The sequence below is a fragment of the Euphorbia lathyris genome, chromosome 6 (genome assembly GCF_963576675.1).
Source record: "Euphorbia lathyris chromosome 6, ddEupLath1.1, whole genome shotgun sequence".
NCBI classification, from domain to species: domain Eukaryota; kingdom Viridiplantae; phylum Streptophyta; class Magnoliopsida; order Malpighiales; family Euphorbiaceae; genus Euphorbia; species Euphorbia lathyris.
Window position 1 is genome coordinate 70066461 of NC_088915.1, and position 13455 is coordinate 70079915.

At 39.1% G+C, this 13455-nt stretch overlaps 1 pseudogene; it reads left to right on the forward strand.

Moving 5' to 3' along the window:
• LOC136233735 (dehydration-responsive element-binding protein 2D-like) overlaps nucleotides 1-6302 on the forward strand; it is a 61147-nt pseudogene extending 54845 nt beyond the window's left edge.
• Nucleotides 6303-13455: the final 7153 nt, after the last annotated feature.

Sequence of the window (13455 nt, forward strand, 5' to 3'; positions counted from 1 at the left end):
TAGAGAAAGAGTTTCTCGAAGAAACACAAAAGGGAAGCGTGATTGAACTCGATGAAGTTCAAGAGGAAGAAACACCGACTGAAACAACGGAGGCGGTCGAGGTACCCGAAGAAGTCCCATTAGATGAGACCCCAGTGGCACCTATTCGTAGATCACGAAGAGTTCGTGAACTCCCAGTTAGATATGGTTTTCTAGTGGGAGATGATGACGAGGTTCCCATATTAGACGACGAACCCGAAAACTACGAAGAGGCTCTTACTAGTCCAGATTCTAAAGCATGGCTTGAAGCCATGGATTCTGAAATGGATTCCATGTATACTAACCAAGTTTGGACTTTGGTTGATCCACCCGAAGGGATAAAACCCATAGGGTGCAGATGGATCTTCAAAAAGAAGACTGACATGGATGGAAAGGTTAGCACCTACAAGGCTAGGTTGGTAGCGAAAGGATATCGTCAAAAACAAGTTGTTGATTATGACGAAACCTTCTCTCCCGTTGCTATGTCCAAATCAATCAGAATCATGCTTGCAATTGCCGCTCATTTTGATTATGAGATTTGGCAAATGGATGTGAAAACAGCTTTCCTAAACGGAAACCTGCTTGAGGATGTATACATGATGCAACCTGAAGGTTTCATATCAAAGGATGCAAATAAAGTTTGCAAACTTCAGAGATCCATTTATGGACTCAAGCAAGCATCTAGAAGCTGGAACAAGCGTTTTGACGAAACCATAAAACAATTTGGTTTCGAACAAAATTGCGAAGAAGCTTGCATTTACAAGAAAGCAAGTGGGAGCTCTATAGCATTTCTCATACTATATGTGGACGATATACTGTTAATGGGAAATGACATTACTCTTTTACAGTCAGTGAAAATATGGTTATCCGGTAACTTCTCAATGAAAGACCTCGGTGAAGCAGCCTATATACTTGGTATAAAGATCTATAGGGATAGATCACGTAGACTGCTTGGTCTTTCACAGGCTACATACATTGAAAAGGTGCTAAATCGGTTTAGCATGCTTGAATCGAAACGAGGTAACTTACCCATGGTACATGGAGTAAAGTTAAACAATCATCAATGTCCTAAAACTGATGATGACAAACGACGCATGGCTGTAGTCCCGTACGCCAGCGCGATCGGTTCGATTATGTATGCTATGCTATGCACTAGACCCGACGTAGCGTTCGCGTTATCTGTAACGAGTCGTTACCAAGGGAATCCGGGAGACGAGCACTAGATTGCCGTCAAGAACATTCTTAAGTACTTGAGAAGAACTAAAGATATGTTTCTAGTGTACGGAGAAGGAGATCTGAAAATATAAGGATTTTCAGACGCTAGTCATCTCACAGATGAGAATGATTTTAAATCCCAATCAGGATACCTGTTTATCCTAAATGGGGGCGCGGTCAGTTGGAAAAGTTCTAAGCAGGGAAGCGTAGCTTTATCTACGACCGAGTCAGAGTACATCGCTGCTGCGGAAGCATCAAAGGAAGCAGTTTGGATTAGAAAGTTCATTACAGAACTAGGTGTGGTGCCTGACATTGTCAATCCCATTACTCTGTACTGTGATAACAATGGAGCCATTGTGCAAGCAAAGGAACCACGGTCTCATAATGCATCCAAGCACTACCTAAAGCGATACCACATCATTAGAGAGATTGTGGCTAGAGGAGATGTGAGAATAGGAAGAGTACCTACAGAGGACAACGTTGCAGATCCGTTGACAAAGCCTTTAACCCAGAAAGTACATGATCGTCATTTAACTTCTACTGGGATAAGTTTTAGAAACAACTGGCTTTAGTCCAAGTGGGAGTATGTTGGGGTTTTGTGTCCTATAGTCAATTGTTGCAGGATACAAACTTATTGTAAATGAATTGTTCTTTATATCATTTGTTTTAATGAGATATATGTTTTATAACTATATAAAGGCAATCCCTTTTAAGCACTAAATAAAGTCTAATAAAAGGAAATCCGTAAGTTTGTTTAAAGTGATTATAAAGTGTTCATACAAGCATGAAGTGAGACAAAACTTTATAATAAACTAATAAACTTAAAACCACCCCAAGTCAAGTGATATATTTAGGATTGATATATCACAGTTGAGACTTGTATGTAACAATGTCTTCTGTCCGACAGAAAGCTGATCTCACAAGCTTCACATATATAGATATCTGGACAGTTACATAGATCCGGTGAAACGTTGTTCATTAGGATTGGGGATCCGACTTGAGATAATAGGATGGGTAGATTCATCCTTGTCAACTGTTCATCTCATTGGTATTAATAGGTATAACTAATCCTCAGACTCAAAGGAATGTTAATTGGTCATCCTGAATTACTGAATGTGAGACTTTGATCCTGTGGTCCCACGATCCTTAACAGAGATGACTCTGGGGTGTGAACTGCAAAGGTTGGGTGTCATAGGAAGTAATTTCAGGGTAGTTATACATTGGATTAAGCATTTATCACTCCCGATTAATGGGAGATACATCCAAGGATCGCTTGTGGAAGACTCGACTCTAAACCCTTGCAAGGTGATAGCTTAAGAGTAGAAATTCGGATTTCACTTAACCTATCTTTTTGAGTTGACTCGGCCAATAACAAGTAAAACGAACGTCTCGCTATATGTGACTTGACATTACCCATAGTCATAAGATTCAGTTCAAGGATGTAGTTGATAAAGGATCGTATTATACCGTAACTAATACGGAAGGGTTAACGACAGAATCAACCTGTCTTCTTAACGGACTCTGGGGGAATGATTACGGACTTGCCAATAACATACTCTGTACATCATTCCGTTATGCAAGGGATTAAATATAATTCTTGAAGAAATTAATTTAATAGGTTGCATACGGCCAGAAGTAGTAAGGACCTAATGGATCACACATAAGACTTGGAACCAAAAGAGAGATGGATATGATTAATAGATGGAAGCCCAATTAAGCCCAGTAAGGCCCAAATACTAGGAGGGGGCCGAAATTTATATATGTTAGTAAGGAATTAATTTTATTCCATTAATCCTAATTAGATTAGGATTATGAATTAAATTAATTAAGAGATAATTAAGTTAGGAGTTTTAATTAGATTAATATACTCCTATTATTATCCAATTAGGTTATTTGTTATTATCCTAAATGTATTTGATATATTATAAGATAATAATTAGGAATCCTATTCCGAATGGAATTCCTATTAAGTAACCTATTCCTATCTAACTAGGGTTTAGATACAAGCTAATATATATACCCCTTCCCTTAATGAATTTCGACTAAGCCTATATCCCTCCCCACTTATGATTTTCGAAATTGCTTAAGAGAGAGAGAAAAGAATTCTATTCCCAAGTTCGTGAACAAGAATTCATACGGCATTCCATCGATTGATTAATCTTATTCATCCCTCTTTCTCTTTGATCTTGTGTTGGTTTATTAGAGGCAATCTATTTTGGTTGCATCTCATAAGGGTTGATTCTAACTTAATCTCACCGTGTTCACGAAAGAAGGAAAAACAATCAAAAGGGAGAAATTCGTTTTTCTTCGTCTACATCAGGTCAGTTCACTATTTCGAGGATCCCGGAGATTGAACCGTCAGATCGTCGTGATGTTTGGATAGTAGCTTCTAGACATATTCTTCCACGTTTCCACCGAAGGGATTATCGTTCGGAGGTCTGGAAGGTCTGTTTCGGATAGGGGCAGATTGGTAAACAGTTTACATCTCCTTTGAAGTTGTGGGCACTTCGTTTGCAACGGTAGTTTGATCATCGAAAGGTATTTCTTCTTATCCCTCTTTATATGAAATAACGATTAACGGATCCCATGGTTAAAAGGAAGTAGGCTAAATTTTTTATATTTCCGCTGCTATACCTTAGCCTTAATTTCCTTCACCTCCTTGTAAGGCCTAGTATCTCCCCCAGATCCTCTTCCAACGTTGCTAAACTTTGCCCCACTGGCACTCGCCACCTGTTTGCCTTTGTCATAGGGCTTCATATTGCCTCCTCCTCCAGGCGTATACTCAACAGTGGCGGATCTCCTGGATCTCCCGGTTAGTTGGGATTCAGCCTTGAGGGCTAAATTCCCGGCATCTTGTACCCGAACCACCATCTGTGTGGCAATACGATCCTAGATGTTGTATGTCAACCCTTCTAGATACCTAGAGGTCTTTTGGCTTTCAGTTTCTGACAAGTTAGCCCTTGCCGATAACCTCAAGAACTCTGAGGTATATTCATGGACACTTCGGGTCCCTTGAGAGCATCCTCTGTAGGAGCTGTAAATATACTGCTCATAATCCGGCGGTAAGAACCGCTCCCTCAACATCGCCTTCATCCGTAGCCAAGATCTAATCGGATCTTTGCCCCCTCTTCTTCTTTCTTCCCTCATCTGATCCCACCAAACTGATGCGCCACCCTTCAAGCGATAAGCCACCAGCCTCACTTTCCTCTCATCAGGAATCCCAGCATACTCAAAGAAACGTTCAACTTCTGATAACCAGTCTAAGAATCCCTCTATATCCAGTTTGCCTCCAAAAGATGGTAAGTCTATTTTTAGCTTAAAGGAATCATCTCTATCAAAATTTCCTAGACCTGGGTATACTCTAGCAACATCCACACGTCGGTTGTCAACAGGCCCAACATCCCTCGTAGTTCTAACAGTATCATCATCCCCAATACCCTCAAAGTCATCACTATCACTATCAGCATTATGCACAAGGACATAGTTGGGTCTTCTTACCTCAGGATCCCTAGGACCCATTTGTGGAAGCTGCGGTTCAGGGACTCCTTCCTTTCTCTGGGTTGATCCTCCTGCGGTTGGTCGGATTAGAGCCAGAACCTCCAGTTTGAAGTTTTCTAGGAAGGTGGCTAGCTCCAGGAACCGTTGGTCGGTTTGCCTCTGCCGCTCATGGCTGGCTTGGATCTGCTCCGCGAGGTGCTCCCTCAGCTCCTCATACCTCCGGTCACTGGTCTCCATGGAATCTTGCGGTTGTCGGGGTTAAACCATTGCCAAAAGAAGTTTCGGGTCAGGAAACGATCGACTCTGATACCAACTGATACATATTGAAAGCGATAAATGAAGGTTTTAATCGTAAACCAACAAAGAGGTTCTTGTCTAGCTAAACTAGAAGGAGTGGATCCCAATAAACAAGGTATAAACCTTTGGTTCTCAAAGAGAATGATTTTTTATTGATTAAAAGTTACCTCATCCTTACAAAATGGGGGTTTAAATACATCCCCCTAAAGATAAGAAAAGGACAAGGACTACCCCTACTAGTGTTACAATGAAGTTAACAACAAAAGGGTAAAATAGGTAATACGCCCCGACAATCAGTACAAAGGTACAGGTACGGAGCGTCAGGGTTGTTAGTGAATTCCTTCGGGAGGAAGTAAACCTGACGATCCACCCAGGAATAGCTTGAGGATCCACCTCTCGTACGCCCCAGTGATCCGCCAACTCTAGTGCTCCCCCCCTTGGATCCGCCAGGATGCGTCTAGGATCCGATGCGCCTAGGATCCGCCGGTTCTAGCGAGGATGTCCGCATCAGTTAGTTTTAATTACATTCTATAATATGATTTTACATGATTTTTCCAAAGGAACACGTTGCTCAGTTCTCTTATTTTTTTGGCAGTCGTATATGCATCTCTTGCAGCCACAACACCGCCACATGCATGCTATGTATTTTAATCACCAACCTGTCATTGGTCGTATTATTTGGCCCTCTTGCAATTTTGATCTCTTTCTTGTGCATTAATTTCATGAGAGAGTTATAAGTCCCTTCTCTACAAATATCTCCCTTCTCTTCCCTTCACTATGACAATCATCATCATCAATCACTATCCATTTCTTCTATTAAGAATGCACTCTGCACTTATAAGGGTGTTCGTCAGAGAACTTGCGGCAAATGGGTTGCTGTAATTAGAGAACCTAATTGTGGTGCTCGTCTATGGTTAGGTACTCTTCAAGCTGCTATGGCTTATGATTCTGCTGCGAGGAAACTCTATGGTCCTGAAGCTAAACTCAATCTTCCCGATCTTAATCGGTTTCCGGCTTCTCCTCATAACACCAGAGTTACCCAATTGGAAAATCAAATTCAAGTCCGGCTTAATTCAGGTCCATCCCCAATTATAACGGAGACTTATTCGAATTCGAGTTATTTCTCCGATCCAATTAGGCCGGCAGAAAACGAAGAGAATTTTGGGGGAAAGGAGGATAACCAATCGGGAATGGAAGAGTTTTGGGCGAATTTGAATGTGAATATCCCCTTGTAGGATGATTCGATTTGTGCGGAGGCCGCAATCTCCCGTTGAAAACTCCTTTCTCAGACTGAGGACAAAATGAGACTTCAAGTAAGCTGATGTTATTAATATTAATCTGTCCCTGTTGCTTGTTAAATGTGCACTATTTAAAGGAAAAAATTATGAATTCTTCATTGTGTTCCTTTTAATTTATTCTTTTGGTTTTCAATCTGTTGATTCTGTTTCAATCGGATCATAATCTGTTTGCTAATGAGTGAACATTGATCAATGCCTTTTGTTTAGTTTGACTACAATTTGCATATCAAGCCTTGCAAACTCTTGATATTCAATTTGACCCTTAAGTTTAAGTGATACTTGCTCCATTCCAAAATATAAGTCATTTTAGGTTTTTTCACACAAAATATAAGTCATTTTAATTTTGAAAAACACATGGAACAAGACAAAATTTAATCCTTGGATCGGAAAACTATACTAAATTTTTTTGAAAAACTAGAAAGACTTATATTGTGGAATGGATCGGAAAACTATACTAAATTTTTTTGAAAAGCTAGAAAGACAAAATTTAATCCTTGGATCTTAATGCATGTAATTTGTGCTTTTTCTAGGTGCATGTTAATGGGTTGGCCGATATGCCTTTCATTGCTATGCTATAAAGAATATAACGTTTGGTGATCCCAGCAATAGGCAATGTTGTTGATATGTACCTATTCCCGTTGAGGATGCGAATGAAGACATGATGATGCCTTTCATTTTTTGCATAAACTTAAAGAACAAGTTTATCAACAAACGGACAAGAGGGAGCCACATAGCAAACCAAAGGGGGCAAATGAATTTTTTTCCCGAAAACAAACCACACTTATACAGATTTGTGGTTTTTAATTTTTTACTACAAATAGGATGTTAGGATCACATTGTAAAATGGGGAAAGCTTTTAGACTACATTTCTATGGTCTTTACTCTCTAAGTAATTAAAAAAGAAAGGAAGTATTAACTGTAACTAGATTCAAGTTTCAAACATAAATACAATGTACAAAACTACCATTTATTCCTTTAAATTATAGCATTCTATCTCATATTTAGCTCTATATTTTTATTTATTTACTGAAACATTATCTTCCTCTTGCGAACTCAAATGATGTTATTTTTTTTGTAATAGTATAAAAATAAAGATTCATGGTCTCAGAAATGGAAAAAAAATACTATTAGAAAATTGGTTCTCACCAAAGTAAAAAAGTGTCAATTCACTTGTTCAAACAAAATACCTTCCAAAACCCGAAAGACTGGTTGCATTTAAAAAAAAATCAATATTTTTAGTGGCAAAAATCAAAGTTATAATCCTTTTTCAGAAAACAGACAGCCTCATCATATCCCATTTCATATTTTATTTTGCGTATATATGATATATGTAAAATAAAATGGATTTAATTCGATAAATATTATTACATGTATATCATAATTCCAAATAAAACATAAATCAATTCGTTTTTTTTATTGAAGGCCGGTTAGCGAGAGAGTATGAAAAGACATCCCAGCTATGCTGACACCTCTGAAAATCACAGCAAACCCGAACAAATATTATTAAAGAAGAAAAGAAAAGTTACAAAGAACCAAATACAAAAGTTCAAAACAAAACCATGTCAAGCGAAGTAATAAGAACCACGTCCACAAGGTCATGCAAAAAAGTCGCGCAACAAAAATCAGGAATTAAATCCCACCAATACAAACTATCAACCATACGACCAAAAGAGGCAAGAAAATCAGCAACCGTATTTCCTTCGCGATAAATGTGAGAAATGACAAATTGTATGAAATCTAATTTTGATAAACAATTAATTCAACTCTAACGAACCACCCAAGGAATAGTAGTCGACTTACTACGCAACAACTGAACAACATAAGTCGAGTCACTCTCTAATCAAAGGTGACGGCAACCTTTGTTAAAAGCCGTATGAATCGCATGAATGGCAGCCTTCAAAATTCGAGTTGAATCCATAAAATTAATCAAAATAAGTTCAAATTACATGAAAATATTAGTTGAGTTCATAATATATTAAAATACTATTTATTCAAATTCGTATTTATTCTGCGTGCATGTGATATATATAATAAAATTGAATTTTAATTCGATAAATGCTATCATGTATATATTATATACGTAATTCCAAATAAAAAATAAACCAGTTCGAGATATTGTCTCGAATCAATAAAATTAATCAAAATACCTCAAATTAACATGAAAATATTATTTGAGTTTATAATATATTTAAAATATTCCTAATTAAAATTCATAATCTATTTAGCGTATACATCATATATGTAAGACTAAAATTAAATTGCAATTCCACAAGTACAATTACATATATTTTATATACGTAATTTCAAAATAAAAAAAAAACTCACACCCTAAATCCTAGTGAAGGGATTAATTGGGATTAACGGCAATTAATCCATTTGAGATATACGGGTTCGTGCGTACCTTATTGAATAGCATCTCTCAGAGTAGTGGAAGCGGATCTTAGGACCATGATCTTGTATCACCGGTAACAGACAACCACACAGCGGTAGCCGGAGAAGACTGAATAATCCGCATACTAAAGTGAAGAAGAAGAGAGAGAGAGAGGAGGCGCAGGAAGTTAAAATCCTAATGCTCCATCTCTTAAGATGGGCTTGGTCCATTCTATTTCGGACGGGTCGGATTATTAGATCCATACCCAATTAATCCTAACACCTAGAAAACACGTGAATACCCGACTTATATCGAAAATTTAAAACATAATAAACAATAAACACATAATATTACGATAGTACTAATTTATCGGACGGGGTAGGGTGAGACCACATCTCTTCCCTACACATAATCGGAAAACGAATCAAAATCTCTCCACGAACCATCCTTATCGAAATTAAACCGCACAGAGTCAATTCAAGTAAATATAGCGTCCAATCACGCCCACACGTGCACTAGAAAATGTGATTGGTGGGGTTTCAAAAAAAAAAAGAGCTGACCTTGTATCCTATATGCTGGGGCGTGACACGTTTCACGAAGAACGAAATACATTGAGATCGATTATCATTTTTATAAGAGAAATGTGGATTTGTCCGTCACTTGTTTAAATTGCAAATGTATTTACAAAAGCTCTGCCTATAAAGCTATTAAAGGGATTTAACCTATCCGATTGTTTGAGGGTATTATTGTCTTTCATATTTATATATAAACAAACTTATGCTTAGGTTTAGGTTAACTCATATCTATCTCCTTTCCTTCTTCTTCAGCCTCTTCCCTTATGTAATTTCATTTCTTCACCGGTAAGAAATTTTTTTGACGGTGTGTACCTGTATTTAACTCCGCCTGTGAGGGTCACTTGGTGGCCTTTACAGCCGGTCCCAAGCCCGGACAAAGGAGGAGGGTTGCGGTAGGTTTGTGGCGGCCAGCGTAAAACTTAGCCACATCTTATGACATGAACCATAATATAAATACCGTTGGGGCGTTCCCTACTCAGCGACGCGCTGCACTTCCTAGACCCGGGTGTAGTGATAAATGTGCAAGGGTTGCTAGGTCGTCGCCCCGAAGCGGCGCGCCACCCCAGGACCCGGGGGTGGTGTCAAATATGCAAGGGTTGCGGGTAAATAAGCTAGTCCACGGTAATGGTAGGGGTAGGGGTAAGGGTAGTAGGTTACGCTTTGGGACATGGAACATAGGTTCTTTGACAGGAAGATTAGCTGAAATTGTAGATGTTATGAAGAGGAGGAGAATAAATATATTATGCCTACAAGAAACCAAGTGGGTTGGAGCCAAGGCTAGAGAGATAGCTCCTTGGGGTTATAAGCTTTGGTACTCAGGAAAGGATAAGGGTAGAAATGGAGTAGGTATTCTTATTGATAGGGAGTATATTGATGAGGTAGTAGCGGTGTCTAGGAAGAGCGATAGAATTATGAGTGTTAAGCTAGTGATAGGGGATGAGGTTGTGAATGTCATTAGTGCATATGCGCCACAAATAGGATTAGATGTGTCTATAAGACAAGCTTTTTGGGATGACTTAGAGGAAGTGGTGCAACAGGTTCCTAGGGATGAAAAAATGGTACTAGGGGGTGATCTCAATGGACACGTGGGTTCTAGGCGAGATGGGTTTGAGAGTGTTCATGGAGGGTATGGTTTTGGAGATAAGAATGAAGCAGGAAATGATATTTTGGAATTCGCATCAGCCTATGACTTGAGTATCATGAACACATGGTTTATGAAGAGAACATCCCACTTAGTGACTTATCGGAGTGGCGGTAATGCGAGCCAAATTGACTTCTTCTTAGTAAGGAGTGCTTGGAGAAAGAGTTATATTGATTGTAAGGTGATCCCTGGTGAGAGTACGACAACCCAACATAGAGTAGTGGTGCTAGATTTTCGAAGTAGGAAATGTATAAGAAAACAAACACCTCAAGTAGAGACTAAGATTAAGTGGTGGAAATTGCAAGGGGAGAATCAACAAAAATTTGTGGATGAGATGACCAAAAAAGATATTTGGACTTGCAATATGGATTCAGATATAGATTCAATATGGAATAAGATGGAGCATAGTATAAGGGAAGTAGCGAAGGAAGTTCTAGGGGAATCTAAAGGTAGCATGCCACCGGGTAAGGACACATCTTGGTGGACAGAAGAAGTACGACAAACAGTAAAGAGTAAGAGAGAATCCTATAAACTATTGGGGAAATATAGGAGTGACGAGAACTACGAAAAATACAAAGAGGCTAAAAGGGAAGTAAAGAAGGTCATACGAGATGCTAGAGCAAAGGTGAATCGGGATCTGTATACAAGATTGGATACGAAAGAAGGGGAAAGAGACATATATAGAATTGCTCGGATGAGAGATAGGAAGACGCGAGATCTCGGAAAAGTTAAATGTGTGAAGGATGTGGACCAGAAAGTCCTAGTTGGAGATAAGGATATCAAGGAACGATGGAGGTCCTATTTTGATGACTTATTTAATGGAGATCGCCAACAAGATGTTGGAGATATAAGTATCCATCACGATATGATAAATCATGAATGCCTGCGGAGAATTCAAAAGGGTGAAGTCAAAATGGCATTAAGTAAGATGAAGTTGAAGAAAGCAGTAGGACCTGATGGCATCCCTATTGAGATTTGGAGATGTTTGGGAGAAAGAGGAATCGAATGGTTGACGACGTTCTTCAACAAAATTTGGAGAAACAATAAGATGCCATCAGAATGGAGGAAAAGTACCTTAATCCCTTTGTATAAGAACAAAGGCGATGTCCAAGATTGTGCCAACTATCGGGGAATCAAATTAATGAGTCACACTATGAAACTTTGGGAGCGAGTGATTGAACAAAGGCTAAGGAGGACGGTGAAGATCTCGGAAAACCAGTTTGGCTTTATGCCGGGAAGATCAACTATGGAAGCCATCCATCTAATGAGACAATTAATGGAGCACTATCGAAATAAGAAGAAAGACTTGCATATGGTTTTCATTGACTTGGAGAAAGCATATGATAAGGTACCAAGGGAAGTACTTTGGTGGGCCTTGATAAGGAAAGGCATTTCGCGGAAATATATTGACATCATAAAGGACATGTATGAGGGAGTATGCACGAGTGTACGTACTAGTGTTGGGAAAACTGAAGAGTTTCCTATTACGATTGGAGTGCATCAAGGTTCCGCACTAAGCCCATTTCTTTTTGCCATCGTTATGGATGAACTAACAAGTTCACTTCAAGATGGTATACCATGGTGCATGCTGTTTGCAGATGATATTGTGTTGGTTGATGAGACGAAAGAAGGAGTGGAGATGAAGTTGGAACTATGGAGGCAAACTCTAGAATCTAGAGGCTTTAAGTTGAGTCGAAGTAAGACAGAATATTTGGAGTGTAAGTTTAGCGGCCGTAGGAGTAGGGAGGCAGGGACAATCACCCTAGATGGGAGAGTTGTTCAGGCCTCGGATTGCTTCCGGTATTTAGGATCTATTATCCAAACGGATGGAGAAGTAGATGGAGATGTTGCCCATAGGATTAAAGCTGGTTGGTCGAAGTGGAAGAGTGCTACGGGTTTCCTTTGTGATCCCGACATGCCTAATAGATTGAAGGGAAAATTCTACCGGACGGCAATTAGACCAGCATTGTTATATGGTACGGAGTGTTGGGCAGTGAAACACTGCCACATCCATAAGATGTCGGTGGCGGAGATGCGTATGTTGAGATGGATGTGTGGTCACACGAGAAAGGACCGGGTGCGTAATGAAATAATTAGGACAAAAGTAGGGGTTACATCTATTGAGAATAAAATGAGAGAAAACCGACTAAGGTGGTTTGGCCATGTGAGACGTAGAGCGCTTGATGCGCCGGTTAGGAGAACCGAAGAGTGGCAAAGGGATGTAGTGGTGAGGGGTAGGGGAAGACCTAAGCAAACTTGGAGGAGGGTGATCGAGAGTGATATGAGTTTATTGGGAATTGAGGAAAATATGGTAGTGGATAGGACGGAGTGGAGGGAGCGAATCTGTGTCGCTGACACGACTTGATTTTCACTGTTTTATATGATGGTTCATGTTAGCCGACCCCGAATCATTTCGGGACTAAGGCTTTGTTGTTGTTGTTGTTGTTTGTTGTGTACCTGTATTTATACCTATAGGGGCTGGGAATAGCAAGCTCAGTAAAGTCAGAAAGATATCTTACCCCTGGCTTACTGACTTCCATAAAGAAATCTGAATCAAGCTTTGATTGTTTAATTTGTGATTAAGGAGAAATCTGAATAGATCTAAGTACTTTCATATGATGATTTTAAGTTAGTTAAATCTTTCTTTGCAGGAAAAAGGATGGTTAAGAAACCCGACGAAAATCCATATCTAGATATGAGTGCTTCAACCAATCTTCGGAGAACTCATCCTAGCAATGATTGCAGAATGTGGCCGGCGAAAATTTTCATTCTCAGACCTCCCATTGCCTATTTACAAACAGGCAAAATTTTAGAATACAAGAAAACAGACACATTGTTTTCTAAATTCACTTTTCTGTAATATTTTTTCTCTATTCAAAATTTGTTCCATTGAATACTTTTAGCCCTTGTTTGGGAGGATGTTAATGGACAAAAATGAGAGGAGTAACTGAATGTAAAATATCACATTAACTTTATTTGGAAATTGTTTTTGGAAAGTAATGAATGTTAAACTTTTACTTCCTTTAACCTCTAAACTCTCAC